Source organism: Cupressus sempervirens, chromosome 9 (assembly GCF_028749045.1).
Source record: "Cupressus sempervirens isolate cs-2001-9-10 chromosome 9, ASM2874904v1, whole genome shotgun sequence".
Taxonomy (NCBI): domain Eukaryota; kingdom Viridiplantae; phylum Streptophyta; class Pinopsida; order Cupressales; family Cupressaceae; genus Cupressus; species Cupressus sempervirens.
Window position 1 is genome coordinate 585,000,225 of NC_143126.1, and position 13,378 is coordinate 585,013,602.

General features: G+C 34.9%; 1 protein-coding gene across 2 annotated transcripts in view; it reads right to left on the reverse strand.

Moving 5' to 3' along the window:
• The window catches only part of LOC149540032 (uncharacterized), a 115,437-nt gene that overhangs the window by 25,848 nt on the left and 76,211 nt on the right, over nucleotides 1-13,378 (reverse strand). The gene's annotated exons all lie outside the window — the stretch shown is intronic.

Here is a 13,378-nt window from a genome sequence, read left to right on the forward strand (position 1 = left end):
ACTGTTACTCATAGCAATAACTACAAAAGTGATTCTTAACAATGATGGCATCACTTATGGACTCCAAAACAAAACAAAACAAAATATCTTCAATCAAATCAACTGTACAAGACAAATCTCAAGATCCATTTTCCAACATATTCCAGAAAGCATTAACTGCTTTAATTTTTGCATGCATTAAGCAGCAGTGACAAAAAGGCAAAGCATTATCTACTTGCGTGACTCCAGAATTTGAAGGCATCTAACCATCACTCATTTCTAATGCTCAAAAGGAATTTCACAAGTGTCTAAGAACCCATTCACAAGCACCTAAGGACCCATTTCATGGCATCTAAAAGTACTATTTGTTGGAATATGAAAACAGTTTTTACCTTGAGTTTCTCAACGAGTATTACCACAGTGATGGTAACACGTTGATAGCAGAATATCCAGGCCTCTGTGCAGCAAAGAGATCAGTGAAGGAAGGTCATAGTTATATTGAAGAATAAAGCCTAGCTCTGCAGCGAATCTCATTTGAGATTAGCACCAAGTTAACCATTTGAGAATTTTGTGACTTGAGGGTGTAACTTAACTATTTCGATCTATCCTATAACACATTTTAGCATGCATTACTACCCACATTAGCAAGTTCTTGCAGTATCGAGCCCAATGCACGACCCAATGGGTTCTGATTTAAGAGTGGAGCCTAATTTGCATGTGAGATGGCCAAGGGATGTTCCTGCCACCCAAGGCACCATGTGGATTCATTTATAACATATCAAGGTGATTCCAACCACATCCACAGTCCCAGTGGCATTTCATGACTGGAAAAAAGTTTATAAACAATAAAAATACATTTTATTAACCTAAAAAACCCTAAAAAAACATGAAAATAGTTCTAAAAATGACCACTATCATTCATTTCAAAATCATACGCACAAAATAACCAATGTGATTCCAATTTGTCATTTTTGGTGTGAAGCTTCATCAGGTTTTCTAAAAGATAAAGGATTCCAAAGATGCTATAGGCATTTTTAAGTGCTATGAGAGGAATCCAGCTTGCATCAAAAGAGATTTACCAACCATGGGTAAGTATTTTCTGAGATACTTTAATTTTTTAGGAATTTTTTCAGATTTCTTTAATAAATTATCAATTTGAAAAAAAAAACTTCCTGATTTTTGTTTTCAATACTTTTATATGTATTGTAGGTTTTATTTTTGTTGTTTTTCCCCTAAATTCATGACCTTTAGACATTTCCATTTTTTTGTCTTTTTTTTACTAGCAATTTATTTAATATCTGCTAGTTCAAGTTCAGAGGTCCCAGAAGCAGTTAGACAGCTAAAATTAGATCAAACTCACCTCTGTGGAATTGTGTCCATAATAATTGAACAGCTTCTACAAGGTAAGCTTTTTCTGTGGCATTGAAGTCACAAGATGATTGAAAAATCACCTATATGCTTAGTGCTATGACTGGCCCTGGAATGACAATCATGTTAAGGGCCAAGCAAGGAGGGCTTGCCAGAAGGAAAAAATTATGGCATATATTAGAGAATATGAAGCTAATTCTCTGAGTAAGAAAAACCAAAATCTGATGGCATAGCAGAGAAATAACAAGTGGGGGCCACCTATATGTTCTTCAATATTAGCTACCCTGTATCATTTCTTGAGACAGCCTCGCTCCAAAAAGATGACACCTCTCTTTCCACAAAAAAGGCCCAATGGAAAGGGCGTTTCAAAATGAGTGAAGGCACAATGCAAATAAATAAATTGCATGTTGGCATTTACAACAATGGACTTCCTTCTAACCTGGGGAGAGCACCTTATTGGCAAGAAATGGTAATGGCAATAAATCAAACACCCTCTAGCTAGATTGGTGTCGGGTATAAGAAAGTACACATCACTTCATTAGCAAACGAAATAAAATTGTAGTCACCATAAAATCCAATCAAAGGTTTATGGATTGAAACGTGAGTGTCCATTTCTAATGGATGGAAAAATTGTAAAGATGGCCTTCAATAAGAGCATCAGTGCAGTGTCCCCAAATGGAGAGATGTTTTTTTATGGCAGTTGATTGCAAGGGGCAAGTCGAAAGTGCAAACATCATTTCCAAAATTCCCATTGAGTCCATAGAGAAGGTAGAAGCTGTAAAAACTGTCCACCCATATCAAACAATGCAAAAAATTGTAAGCCAACAAATGCTTTGTTTGAGAAAGCACATTCTAGCACATCATGTACCATCCACTCCCCCAACTTTGCAATGCAAACACTTGTCACTCAAATAGACATAGTGACAGAAATATGCACCAAGTGTGAGAAGATTTGTGTTCGTGACAACCATGTCATAAGGCATCTTCAAGACCACCTTCAATTTGAAGTTGTTACTAGTTAAATATATGAAATTTCAATATTTATGTTATATCTAGATTCTAATTCATAATTATATATTCGATTATTTAAATGTTAATTAATTAGTTATTTTTCACACTAAATTAGGTTGTCGTCACTCAATTTGTAGTATCCCGAACAAGATATTTGCTGGATTTCCCTTAACAATACACTTTAGAAGTAAAACCTTGCGAATAATTTACACCACATTCGAAAAAAGAAAAAAAAAACTAGTAGAATTTTCCAATTAATTCACTTTTCTCAACTATAACATTCAGATTCGGTGTCCACAAAAATGAGTTACAGTACTATAATAAACCAAAAAATTCTTCAAATAAATATGACCCGTTATTTTGCAATAACATTCAGAATATCAACATACAACCATGAATGCTTAAACCAGAAAACTCTTATAAATCCTTGAACAGTGATATTGCCTTTTACGACCGTGATATAATAACTAGCAACTAAATGTAATTGTATTATACAACAGCAATACAATAACCAATACATTGTAAGCCAATCCTAAATACAGATTCAACAGTCGGATTGGAAAGATAGGATAAGAACCTGTAAGCTCGATGAGACACCTGTGGTGATATCTCCACGAGCAATGGGTTTGCGTCCACTGCCTACCTGCACGAGGGGCTACGTCCTCACACGGGCTGAAAGCTGAAGCTTTTTGAACTCTCCAAGAGATAATACTGAATTGAATAGTAAAATCAAGCATGCCAAAGGAAGAAGCCTCTTCTCTTTTTATTCTTGCAACAATGCCCCTTAGACTTCCTTTCTGGATTTCGTCTTATCTGTCTTCGTTCTTTTGTGACCACAAAGAATATTAATTTGACCTCTAATAATAAATCTATGGCTTACATAGTCAAATTTAATATTATAAATTCGTTCCCTCTTAATAATTCTAATGTCCCCAAATAAGGGACATTACACAATTGACATTGCACAATGCACACAATCATTTTGAAACTTGTAAGGGTGCATGAGGCATTGAGTACCAGGATTATTAGCAAGTAATTATGTGTGTGGAGGAAATCAAAATTACAAAGGTCCTCAAATATGAAATCACTGATCTTGAATGATGAATGATGGTCTTGCGTGTACTATACCTCAAAATTTCGCCCATCAAAATATGATCAAATCTATTAATACAAATCAGCCATGTTTGGAAGAAATCTATGATGGTTTGGATCCCATGATAGAAAAACAAAGATTGCAAAGGAGAATGGTCCCAAAGAAATCAAAATCACTAAGGGCCCAAAATGTCAAATCACTGATCTTGGATGATGAATGGACTTGTGTGTACTATACCTCAAAATTTAGCCCATCATGAATATGATCAAATCTATTAATGACAGTTGTGTTGAGGAAATCAAAATCACAAACGGCCCAAAATGTCAAATCATTGATATTGGATGATAAATGATGGTCTTGTGTGTACTATACCTCAAAATTTAGCCCATCATGAATATCATCAAATCTATTAATACAAATCGCCCATGTTTGGAAGTAATCTATGATGGTTTGGATCCCATGATAGAAAAACAAAGATTGCAAAGGAGAATGGCCCCAAAGAAATGTCCTCCTTAACAATGAAAAAATCATTATTGATTATTCAAACAATATAATTACACCTCGCATCTCCTTGCATTTGCATTTTTTGCAAAATGTTATAGCACAAAGACACTTTTCTTTCCTAAGAGAACAACACAATATACAAACTACAGTTGTTGAAAGGTACAAGAAAGCATTCCAAAGGATCTTCTTAGATTCAAAGGTGGTGCATAATGTTAGTTGACAAGTTTATCTCATCACCAGATCATGGTATCTTCACTCTTTGAGACAAGCACAAAGTGGACACTCATACATAGTGGTGCCCTAATGGACATAATTATTGTAATGATAATTGATTGACTGAACGAGGTTATCACATAAGTGATGAAAGCTCCTTAATTAAGGAAAAACAAAGATGATGTTTCTAAAAGAAACAATCATTAACAAAGAACTGAAATAGAAACATGCTAAACTATTTGGCTGACTAGATAAACGAAGTGACCAAATACATCTATAGATACATCAGGTTGCTAGATACATTAAGTGACTTAGATGATCGCTATGAGGTAAATAATACAATATTATTCTAATACCTCCCTTAGTGGTCAATTCATTAAGTTTTTCTCCTACAACAGACTACAATTGCAAACCATTGGACTGTTAATGTGTAGAAGACTGCCCCCTTCTCATCATAACACTCTACGACATGAGCTTGCTGCTGAAACCCCCCACCTTAGTACTAGAAAACTTCTAGATACGACCAAGTTTACCATAATCCTTCTAAAAGATATCAAGTAACAAAGCTATTCCTCCCTTTATCCTAAGACACCGAAATCAGCTTCAAAAAACTTTTCAACTCTAAAAACAACTTGGCCAAAAATAGTCAAAAGCAACAACACCCAAGAACACAAATATAGTCCAATACTAGTAATTTTCAGCTTCGGGATTTTGATTGTGTGCCAATTTTTGAGCCAATGTTTCGGGTCACAGTCCGTGAACCATCATCAGGGCAAGAGAGCTCCAAGGAGATGGTTCACAGAGTGTGACCCAAAGCGCTGGCTCAAAAATTGGCAAACAATCAAAATCCAAAAGCTAAAAATTACTGCTATGGATTATGGAAACCCACTAGCAATGAAAATCTAATAAGTTGCAGGAACAATGTTTGCCCACAAAACCCAAGGCACAACCCAATATACTCTTCAAGAAACTATGATTTTCTTTTAAAAAATTACTAGAACATTTTGTCAAAGATGGATAGTCACGATTTTGTGAAAAAATCATCAAAAACCTTCATCTTCAAGAAAAGGAGGCAAAAAACTCCAAAAAAATCAACAAACCCATGCAAAGAAAACTGCAAATTTTTTGGGAAAACATCTGGCAAAACCCCTTTTTATAAAACATCACAATTCTTGTGGAAAAGTTCAAGAAAACCTAGAAATGAAAAAAAAGGTCTACATGAGTTTTTGGGGAGAAAAGTACAAAAACCCATCATGATTTTGTGGTTTTTTTGGAAAAATATAGAAAACCCTCCATGAATGATTTTTAAAAACATAGTAAGGAGAATTGCGGCGATTCACCCAATTCGGCGATTCGATTCAAGATAACTGATTTTTTGTGAATCAGTGAATCAAATCAACGATTTCTTGGGATGAATCGCCATGAATTGACTTGAAAAATCGAACAGCCTGTTTACCGCATGGGGTAAATAGATTAATGCACACAGACAATAGATAAGAATAGCAAAACTCCTTATATTATTCGCATATGCCGAAGACATTACATTATGCTTATGATGATGATGATTACAATGATCCCAAAGGGTGTATAAATACTTTCCGAAGAACCTTCCCGAAGGGGTTTGTCGGCTACATGACAATTACCAAAGGGCGCGTCGGCTACATAAAAAGAACCTTCCCGAAGGGACCCGTTAGCTGATACACAATTTTACTGACGACACAACCCAATTGGGCAACTTAAAACATAAAAAAATTATAACTTTTTTAATGATTTTTTTTCACATTTCTTTTTCTTATAATAACTCGAAGGCCTTCTATTTGTTGAGTGTGACAAAAAGAGAGGAAACGTGAGAGATAGACTTGAGCTAAAGCTAGAGCAGATAGACTTATCTTTTCATTTTGTTTACAGATAGACATGTTTCATTAATCTTCATCTTACATACATTTATGATTTGACAACATTTATAATTCTATATATCTATGTCGTGACTCATTATGATCCTATGATTTCTATTTACTTAAGCTAAAATTTATATTTTACATATGTGATAGATTTATCATTTATGTTACTTGTTTATGTATGTCAGATTTTATTTGATGATGTTATAGTGTGTTTAAGTTATATTCAATAAAGGGTGCATGAAATTAGTTTTAAATTGTTAAAATCTCTAAATTTCAAGGGTTTTTTAAATTTGCCGATTCATAGCCGATTTGATTCCGATTCATGGTTGATTCATGATTTGATTCGGCCTTGCTGATTTCAATTCTCATTACTTTGTTTAAAAATAAAAATCAACAAACCCCCTTTGTAAATGAATCTTTGTGGAAAAAAAATCAGCAAACCCTTTGTCCAACATTTTGTGGACAAAAATCAAAAAAATATGGCTCCATGAACAAACGTGGAAACCCTTGAATATGAGAAACAAAACCTCCAAAAGATACAGTTCTAAGACCAAAAAAAAAAAAAAAAAAAAAAAGCTTGTGCTCAGTAGAAAAACCTTCGAAATCTACAAAGAAAACCTTCAAAATCTTTAGAGATTTGCAGTTTGAAAAACCCTCATTTTTTAAACCTTCAAGTTTTATTAAAAGATCGGAATAAAGCTGCTTCAAAAAATTTATAGGATTCTACACAATTTTCATAAACAATTGTTAAAAATTTCTGGAATTTAATTCAAGTATGTAACTACAAAAAAAACCATTAGAGAACTACAATTCCCAAAATCCTGACTTTTTAAACCAAGTTATATAAAAAAAATCTCAGGATTTATTAGATTCTATACAATTTTTCATAAAATATTGTTAAAAATTTCTAGAATCTGATTCCAGCTATGAAACTACAAATAACTAACATATTGGCTATGATTCCATGGAATGATGATTGATTAAAAAAAGTTAATACATAGAAGACTAAGACTCCTTAAAAAGAAAATACAAAGACAATGTCTCTGTTAAAACAAAATGAACAAACAGCTGTATCAATATACCTGAATTTTACTTTCAAACATCGGTAAGAGCATCAGACTTCAGCACCACCTTTTCTTGCCTCATATTTGATTCTGTTACTCTAACCAAACTGTTTATTCAGCGATATCTGCACCTTCTTCATGCTCACACATACAGCAAAAAAAAATGTCGAACAATGCACACCTTCTTCAATGAATTAACAGTTCATCCAAGTGTCTCAACACACACTGCATTATTATTTGAAAGACACACACATATAGAGGAAAGGAATTCAGTTTGCAACCTAAACAATGGTCTCCAGTTTTAAACCCAACTATCAACCACTCCAGTTAAAATCCGATTAAACAGATATGATTATAAACTGTTAGACAACTGACATGTCATCATTTCAACCAGAAACTCCCATAAAATATTATGCAGATGTTCATTGTTTTTGTCTTATATTGAATGAGATCATCGGTGGTTGTTTTTCATTCAACACCATCATCCTTCAAAATAGGCATATGATAAACTATACTCCACCAGATAACCTATCGATAACCAATGATAAACAAAGACTGAATGCTTGCATGTCATTCCAAACTTTATTCAGAATTGTTGGCTTATGCAATCGTATGCCTCAAAAAAGTTCTTCCATTCAGTCCCAATAATGACAAAGTTTGTCTTCAATCCATTGTTTACATAGCGCCAGATATTTGTTTTTTATTTTGCTCGTATTAACTGACAAAAGGAAGGAATTCAAAACATTATTGATCAACTGCACATTCCCTTGAAACCTAACCAAGGAATTGTACTGCGATGAACATCTGGTTGTCAGCCGACTTGTTTGTCGTCGATGTTTCTGTAGCCGACGGGGTGATTGTCGTCGGTGTTTCTATAGCCGACGGGGTGATTGTTGTCGGTATATTTGTAGCCAACGGGGTGATTGTCGTCAGTGTTTTTGTATTTTGTAGCGGACGGATAAATAGTTTGTAGTGGACATAATGTTTGTGGCCGACAGACTCCTTCGGGAAGGTTAGGCGGATAGTATTTATATCCCATCTAGGATCATTGTATCTCATCTTCTATCATCTTATCTTATCAAGCATAATGTAATGTTCTAGCATATGCGAGTAATCTAAGGAGTTCTGCTGTTCGTGTTCATTATCTGTGTGCATTTCTTAATTAACCTATGCGGTAAACACTGGTGTTATACTCTGCAATTCCCGATAAAGTGGATGGCAACAAAGATAAATCATTTTATATACACCTTCCATGGAAATTGATGACTGTTCTTTGATACTTATTCTGAAATGATTGTTCCATTCAAACTTCTGTGTTTTTGCTAAGATTGCACAAATAATCATGTCGCTCAGAACCATTGTGATGACAAACAAGTATCCCATCGACATTCTCAGTCCAGAATTGTCGGACTGTATTTGCACAAGCATCATTCATTCAATTCAATGTTTATGGAATCATGTTTCAGACATGTGAGATATATATTTCACTCAGACAGAGTTATTATCAACTAATCAATGTTGTTGCATACAATACAAACATTAGACTCTTTCAAACAGCAAAATCTTGTCAAATGTGGATGAATACAAACAGAAGCCTCTATCAAATAAGGTATGCTCTATATTATTTTCTACATACTTTGACATCAATGACTACTAATTCAACATCCCAAACAAGTTTCAGTCTACAGAGGCTGAAACTACCAAGTCTATAAAAAACAGATGTCAAGATCCAATAAGGCATTGCAAGAGGTATGACAACATTTGGGCAGAACACGCACATGACCACAAAGCATATTGGCTATAGTTATTCCTAGCCACTCGCAAAGGTGTCGCATTTGACTAGTACACAAAGATTGACATGGACAACCAAAATGTGTAGGAGAATTTGCAAGAAGCTTTTGCAGAAGAATTTAGATTGCATACCAAAAACTACACGATTAAAATATATCTTTATTTGCTCTTAATACCAATAGAATAGACAGTGACTCATACTTGATAAGGAGCTGTGGGCTTGATATTCTCTTTTGACCATCCTTCATGGCCTTCCATTGCTCAGTGGAACTCTCTGGGAGCGTAGTGTTCTAATGTTGAGGACATGAATACCCCCAAACTTCTACAATAAAAGAAAGCATTGAGAAGATGACACAGCATGTTAAGAAGACATGCTTAGAGAAGAATGTAAATGGAAGAAGAATTCAACATAGCCAGGGTATTGATTCTTCCTATAGCACCTCCAGCACAAACTCCTACTAGAAATAAGGCTCAAGATATTAAAGAAACGCTTGAAGCCTTGAAATATTTAAGTGCTGGAAACACAACATTCTTCCACTGCATCTAGAGTTGGATATGTCAGAACTAGGCTTGAAGGCTTGAAATATTTAAGTGCTGGAAACACAACATTCTTCCACTGCGTCTAGAGTTGGATATGTCAGAACTTCCACAAGACATGTTTGGACCAGCAAAGATAGGAAGGATGGCCTCAATATTGAATAACTACAATCATCTATAAAGACATTTCCTTCACTCCTGCACATTCTGCACCAAATTGTCCTTGAAAGAAACATTGGAAAATGATTTTGCTACACTTTAAAAAGACAACTTATTCAAAGTCTAAAGCCTGTGGCTCATGTAATGCTAATAATGCCCAATATTTTGGATGGATTAAATAGTGCCACTATCCCTTAGTCATAAAAGTTAACAAGAGGTATTGTGACTGTGGAAGTCAGTTGACATGGGGAACCATAGGGAGTTCATCTAAATATTTTTGACCCATAGATGGCCAAGACAGATCACCTAGGAAATGTTGAGCACTCGATCAGTAGTTTGGATTCCTAATTCCTTCAGAGGTTCATATGGGAAAATCCTAGCAACTTGATATTCAATGGAACGTTATTTTCATTACCACTATTTCATGTTGTAGCTTGAGATATGTGCACAACAAAAGGCTTTAGAGGAGACCACTCAAGTAACCTTGACTCTTGAAAAATTTATGCAATGAGTTGGAGGATTGATAACTGGTTCCAAGTGCAATCAGATCAACAAACCCAACCAATTAACGCTACATAAAAAGAATTGGCAGCCACTACGACAAAGTTGTTAGCAAAAGAAGAAGAAATGGAACAATTCTGAAACCCATATTGAAGTGCATAAGAAACTTGTGGAAATTACTCACATGGTCAAAACCTCCTAGCAGGATAAAATCACTGTCACGCATCATTTACAACAAAGAACTAGAGAGGTCTACAAGCTTAGAGTTGTTAATCCTATATAACTCTGATGACTTAACTGATCTGAACTGCAGATTGTACGCATCTAGCAAAGCATTGATATTCTTAGAAAGGATTTGGCCTATTAAGTACCTTATAGTATTAATCTAATCAGCATCTTTCTTGGAGCATTTAATAACGTTCTAAATGGCATAGTTATTGTTAGTATATTTACTAACTAATTTGTTTATCCTTGAGATGCTGATCTCGGCAATATACTCATTGGTTTGTGTGTAGGGCCGACCTAGAAAGAGTCATGTCCTTACTAAGGACATACCTCTTGGGTGCCTTATAAGTAAGAGATAGGAATGTGGATATAGGACACCCGAATAAAACAAGTCTGCTCCTTTAACATTCTCTGCCTCATTCGACTTACTAGCAGAATTAATTATATAGTTGCAGAACTATACATCAGTTAAAGTATACTGTATATACTGTCTGGTATTGATAAAGACCATCTTCAGCAAAGTACAAAGACTTTATATCAGATTTGATTGTTCAGAATTTGCAGAAACTTTATAATAGTTGCTATTTAGCACAGGTGAACTACATTTTCTTCCATTTCAATAGATGCTGAAGTACCACCACTAAAGATATCTTCCCATGATAATAAATAAAAATGTATAATTTTTAAAATTTTGTTGATTGGAAGCCAGCCATTTTATTTCAGAGGGTGATGTAAATTGGGGGGTGATGTAATTCGTACAAACTAACTTGTTATGTTTTGGCACTTTTGTAACGAACTTTATGTTGATTATTTGATAGTTGTTGGGATTTGGCTGTAAGTATTTGCCAATCGTTGTCTTCTGTTTGGTAGCTGTTCAGCACTCAATTTATATCTCTCATAGCAAGTGAAAGTATTTTAATTTCAGAAGATGTGCATGCACAAGCAATCAATAATATCAAACAATCTCTTCGTTTGCTCTACTACATTTTTGTTTACATTGCAATAGATGTTCTTATTTGGCAATAGCTAAGAGAAGGCACAAGTTGGAATGCACACACACCAACCATTCTGTCTTTTTTGCTAAAATCAGTTTCCCTCAACCATAGTTACACCACCCTAGAGGATGGGGGGACGGCGGAACGGGCGGCCAAGTTTCTGAGACGGGGGATAGAAGGGCCTTAATTTGGGGACAGTGGGGAGATGGCGGAGGTACAATGGCGGGGGATAGGAGGGGGTGTGTATATATATAGATATGGTACTTTAAATGCTAGTTATGAAAAGATGTATTGCAATATAAGATATAAAGATGTAAAAGAGTAAATACTTAATATTGGATGAAATCCGAACATCAAACATTGAATCATAATTTTGAAGCTCATATATTGCAAGTTTCGCGATTGTCATAAGTCATTGATAATTGATTGTTCAATCCTCAACAAGGAGCCGTAATAGGAGGCTTAGCTCTCCAACAATGCAAGGAAGGAGATAATTCTCTCTCAAGTCGTACCTTCTAATAGAGCCCTATTTTTTCACAAAAATCCGGGCTTCCATTTTGAGAGATAATGCTGAAGACTTGGTGAAGTAGTCATTGATGTTATAGAGAGTTCACTTGGTTACTGACAGGACATAATCAGCATATATTATTGAGATCAAACTAATTGACTAGGAGAAGAGAAACTTAAGAATTTTGAAGTGGGAAACAATCTGACAGATGGATTATCCTAATCATAAAAGCTTATCATTAGAGAGAGTTTCTGCAAGTAGAGAAGAGTCTGCTACTGTCAATCTTGAAAGAAGGGAAGCCATAATGCTGATTGATTCTGAATGAGTATCATAAGTCTGAGTATGGTCCGCTGGAATCTGCAGATAAATCTCAAAAATATAGAAGCAATTGGGAACCAACAAAGCTATGCCCATTCCTTTTGTTATATTAGTTGCAACTTCATTCTATTATATTTAGTACATTGTGATCGTGAAATCTTTGAAACTCCTCATCACTTTACATCTGTTTAATGTTCATCCTCGCATTATTTGCCACCCTTAGAATATCAATCTCAACACTACCAATATCTAGGCAATTCAAACAACTTTCACCATGTAGAAATCCAATGAACCACTGTGTTATGGAATTGAAAGGAACTATAGTCACTTACTGACCAAAGTTGAGCACGTTGCAAGCAAGAACAAAAACAAATTTGTTAGTTATACATCCTCGGCCACTTTTGAAGTCTCAAGTTTAATCTTAATTACCCATTGACATTGTCAAGAGAAATCCATCATTATTTTCAATGTTGGGTTTGTTTTTGAAGAGTTCCAGAATCATGCTTCGCATGAGTGCCCAGGACATCCATGTACTGTTCTCTCATATGCATAGTTCCAAAAATCGCCTTGAAATCGCCAAAATCGCCGATTTGGCGATAAGATTCATGACTCTCGATTTTTTTGGGATCGGAAATCGCCAAGGTTGCATGGGTACTCGTACCCACACCCCTGGTACTCGTACCCACGTACCCAAGTACCGGGTACACGTATCCCACGTACCGGGTACTCGGTGGAGAGCATCATAGCTAAGGACCTTGATTAAGATTCTGATTTTTTTTTTTTGGTTTTTGTTTTTGTATTAGCTTGTTGTTTATCAAACTTAATTCAAAACCAAATCAGTTTGAAACTTTGATACTCACTAACAATAAACTTTATCACTGTTCAAGTTAAAAGTTTATCATTTGCAATATGTCATTGTCATATGGTTTAGGATCTTCTTGTTCATGTTTAAAGTCTGCCTTCTTTGTTATGCATCTAAGCATTTATCATGTATTATTATTTCAAACATATAGCAAATCTGAAACTGAAAACAGTACATTACATTTGCAAACTTTATCACTGTTCTTGTTTTGAAAAACCATTGTCATGACTCATAAAATCAGATTTTTTATAAATATAAAAGTGTAATTTTTAAGTAAGTTTGACATAACCAAGTACCTCCGTCCCCAATTATGAAAAATACTTTAAACATTCAGCAATAGCATATATAT